Source organism: Cebus imitator, unplaced genomic scaffold, assembly GCF_001604975.1.
Source record: "Cebus imitator isolate Cc_AM_T3 unplaced genomic scaffold, Cebus_imitator-1.0 Scaffold253, whole genome shotgun sequence".
Lineage (NCBI taxonomy): Eukaryota > Metazoa > Chordata > Mammalia > Primates > Cebidae > Cebus > Cebus imitator.
The window spans coordinates 1,057,802-1,062,261 of record NW_016107568.1 but is presented as its reverse complement, the minus strand read 5'-3'; the positions used below and the strand labels follow the sequence as shown (position 1 = coordinate 1,062,261).

The following is a 4,460-nucleotide window of genomic DNA, read 5'->3' as shown; positions in this document are numbered from 1 at the left end:
AAAAAAAAAAAAAAAAAAAAAAAAAGGAAGGGAAACGAAGGGAAGGGAAGGGAAGCTAATTGGGCATCCAGTATTTGGCCTCCTAACCCTAGTGTAGACTTAAACAGAAAGAGTTTCGATCCCTTCCCCTGCCCACACCCCCAAAAAGCTGTTCTAGAATCCTTGTTATTTTCTTTCTTAAAGATGGGGTTTCACAGTGTTGACTAGGCTGGTCTCGAACTCATGACCTCAAGTAATCTGTCCACCTCTGCCTCCCAAAGTGCTGAGATTACTGGTGTGAGCCACCGCGCCCGTCCCAGTCTTGTTATGGTTAAAACAGCTGGACAAAACCGGTGCTTCTAACGCTTTGGAGGATTTCTTTGGCCAAGAAGAGTCCCAGGCTGTCACCATCCCCGGCGAGCCGGTGACCAAGCAGAGGCGGAGGCCTCGCGGGCTGAGAGCTCCCGCCTCTCTGACCCTGACAAAAAGATCGCAGTGCCCACGGCTGCCTGGAAGCCGAAAGAAGAGGGCGGGGTGCGGGGGGACAGGGTTGCTCAAGAAAGCGAGCTGTGCGCAGTGCGCCGGGAGAGCTCGTCTCAAACCAGGACCCAAGTCAGGGCAGAAGCATAACTTCATATCGGACAGTTTAAAAGCCAGGACATACGTCCCCAGTACCCTCCCTCCGCGAGGAAAATGCCTCTGAGCCTTTCCTTAACTGCCCCAACGCGAGCGAGAATCCCACGGGGTGCTGACCCCGTTGACTTTGCAGAAACCACATATGATGAGTAACGCCTAAAACGGAAGCCCTGCCGAAACCCGGGATCGAACCAGGGACCTTTAGATCTTCAGTCTAACGCTCTCCCAACTGAGCTATTTCGGCTGATAACAACATTTTCTTTTTGTCTACATAATTATAAGAAAATAGCTAAGCTGGTTATTCTAGTATTTTGTCAAAAAAAAAAAAAAAGAAAAAAAGAAAAGAAAATAGTATTTGTTCCATGGTAACAATGATGGTTCAGCTAGAGACAGGCATTTTACAAATATCGCAAAGGTGATAAGGCAAGGCCCTTTTTTACAAACTAGAAGTGATAAAAACTTCACTTTTCTCAGTTATTTTTTTAAGTGCTTTGCAGCTTGCTTTTTTCATTTAAAAATATATTATGGACTTATTTCATGGCAGTTTTATAGACCTATCTGCTTTTTAATCCACATTCACCAGTATCGGATTGTATGGTCATAACATAATCTATGTAATCAAACTGACAATTATAGACTTTTTCACCTTTTTCTATATCTCATTATTAAACACAATACTGAAATAAATTTTTAAAATATATTTGTTGTTTTTGTGCAAAGGCAGATTTTGCAAGGTAGACCTATATGAACACTGCAATTTTTGTAGATATCTTCAGATTGAAATCCAGGATATATTAGAAGAGGTAAGGAAGGCCATTTGTAAAGTCTTCGAATATAGACTTCTTTTTTTTTTTAGAGATGGAGTTTCACTCTTTTTGCCCAGGCTGGAGTGCAATGGTGCCATCTCCGCTCACCACAACCTCCGCCTCCCAGGTTCAAGAGATTCTCCTGCCTCAGCCTCCCAAGTAGTTGGGATTACAGGCATGTGCCACCACTACTGGCTACTTTTGTATTTTTAGTAGAGATGGGATTTCTCTGTGTTAGTCAAGCTGGTCTCAAACTTCCAGCCTCAGGTGATCCACCCGACTCAGCCTCCCAAAGTGCTGGGATTACAGGCATGAGCCACGCGGCGCCCAGCCTAAATGTCAACTTTCAAAGCTACCTCCACATGAGGTAAACATAGAGCCACTGTACAGTATTTGTTAAAAGCATTGATTTGCTAAACCTAATATCAAAAATATACCTCAATTTTTGTAATACCATCTTGGCATTTTTCATTTTTAAATATATATAGTCAAAAAAATAGAATTAACTCAGGCTTCCCTCAAACTCTAAGAAGCAAGCTGTGATTTAATAATATCTCTAATATGCTGATTTTATTCCGCCTCCACCTCCTATTTCATAATTTCCATCTCTTGCATTTATTCACTTAAAAATGTTTTAGCTAGGCTCGGTGGCTCATGCCTGTAATCCCAGCAATTTGGAAGGTCGAGGCGGATCGATCACCTGATATGAGGAATTCAAGACCAGGCTGACCAATATGGAGAAACCCCATGTCTACTAAAAATACAAAATTAGCAGAGAGTGATGGCGCTTGCCTGTAATCCCAGCTACTCGAAGTCTGAGGCAGGAGAATCACTTGAGGTTGCAGTGAGTGGAGACTGCGCCATTGTCCTTCAGCCTGGGCAACAAGAACAAAACTGTCTCAAAAACAAAACGTTTTAAACTCCATAAGGCTGTTAGAATAATTCAACACTTTGTATTCACTTGCTTCATAAATAAGGACCTAGCATGGGCTTATTATAATTTGAAATAAAAATATGACCTTAGTTTAGAATTTATAAACAATAGACTTAAAATGGAGGATGAATGCAGACTGCGATTCTCAAGAGAGATTAAGGAAAGAGTACATCTGAAATGAGATGTTTGTGGCTGCCATGCCTACAAACTGTACAGTTTTTTCAGACTTAAGAGCCTATCATTTGTTTAGCTTAAATTTCACCCTTTTGGCTCCCCTGGGTAGTTGTAGTAGGGAAAATTCTAAAATGGCCCCCAAAACACCCTCCCAGCCCCATGAAACCCTGCATGCATAATCCCTGGGACTATGAAATCCATCATATTAATTTATAACCTGTTATAGGTGATAGTATGTAGTACAGGTGACTCTAAAATATTTGTTTATCTGGATGAGCCTGACCAATCACGTGAGCCCTTTAAAAGCAGAGGGTTTTCTCTAGCTGGTTGCAGAAAGGAGTCAGAGTCTCAAAACAGAAGACTAATGCAATGCTTTCTTGCTGGCTTGAAGATGGAGAGGACCATGTGGCAAAAACATGTGGGCAGTCTCTAGAAGTTGAGGGTGGTTCTCAGCTGACAGCCAGCAAGGAAAGTGGTCTTCAGTGCTACAACTGCAGGAAACCTAAGTTGGCCAAGATCAAGAATGAGCTTGGAAGCAGATGCTCCCCCAGTGCCTCCAGATGAGAACTCAAGCTGGTCAGCTCCTTAATTTCAGCCTTGTGATACCCTGAGCAGAGAATCCAGTCACATTATGTGGGACTTCGCATCTACAGATCCGTGAACGGATGAACAGGTGTTGTTGTAAGCCACTGTTTATAGTAATTAGTTATGCAACTACGGAAAACTGATACCATAGTATACGCTTGCCATAGGGTAGGTATATTAATGGCAAAAAGTGACTTTAAGTCCTATTCTGGTCACTTAGTTGCCTATGTTCTTGGGTCACTTGCTTGTCTATGCTCAAGTCAGTTGTTGGTTTCTTTTTTTTTTTTTGAGGCAGAGTCTTGCTCTGTTGCCCAGGCTGAAGTGCAGTGGCACAATCTCAGTTCACTGCAACCTGCGCCTCCTGCGTTCAAGCAATTCTCTTGCCTCACCCTCTCTAGTAGCTGGGATTGCAGGCACCTGACACCACGCCTGGCTAATTTTTGTATTCTTAGTAGAGACAGGGTTTCACCACGTTGGCCAGGCTGATCTCAAATTCCTGACCTTAGGTGATCCCTTGATCTGTCCTCCTCGGCCTCCCAAAGTTCTGGAATTATAGGTGTGAGCCACCGCACCCGGCCCCAGTGTGTGTGTGTGTGTGTGTGTGTGTGTGTGTGTGTGTACACAGATCCGTGAATGGATAACCAGGTGTTGTTTTAATAAAACAATAATAAACAATAGGTGTTATTTTAATTCTAATTCAATTAGGGCTAGGGCAAGTGTGTGTGTGTGTGTGTGTGTGTGTATGTGTGTGTGTGATTGTCTGTCTAAAATTGCCCTAGCCCCTAATTGAATTAGAATCTCTGCAGTTGGGGTCAAGGTATTATATGTTTTTTTTAAAGTTGACCAGTTGATTTTATGGCAAGCTCTCTCACTCTCATTCCTCAGTTCTTACAAAAATGCCACTGTCACATGTTAAGACCCATTTTTAAAAATTGCTTATGGCCTCTGAACAGGCACTTCCTATAAAGCATGTCTAAAAATGAACCTGCTGGGCACAGTGGCTCACACCTGTAATCCCGGCACTTTGGAAGGCTGAGATGGGAGAATTTGCTTGAGGCCAGGAGCTAGAGACCATCCAGGGCAACATGGTGAGACCCTGTTTCTACAAAAAATAAAAAAAATTAGGGCCGGGTGGGGTGGCTCACGCCTGTAATCCCAGCACTTTGGGTCGGCCGATCACCTGAGGTCAGGAGTTCAAGACCAGCATGACCAACACGGAGAAACCCCATCTCTACTAAAAATACAAAATTAGCCGGGCGTTGTGGTACATGTCTGTAATCCCAGCTACTCAGGAGGCTGAGGCAGGAGAATCGCTTGAACCCAGAAGGCAGAGGTTGCAGTGAGCC

At 43.4% G+C, this 4,460-nt stretch overlaps 1 non-coding gene across 1 annotated transcript; it reads right to left on the bottom strand.

Moving 5' to 3' along the window:
• Positions 1-786: 786 nt before the first annotated feature.
• On the bottom strand, positions 787-859 carry TRNAF-GAA. The gene has a single exon. It is a non-coding gene; the product is annotated as a tRNA-Phe (tRNA).
• Between the last annotated feature and the right edge of the window lie 3,601 nt (positions 860-4,460).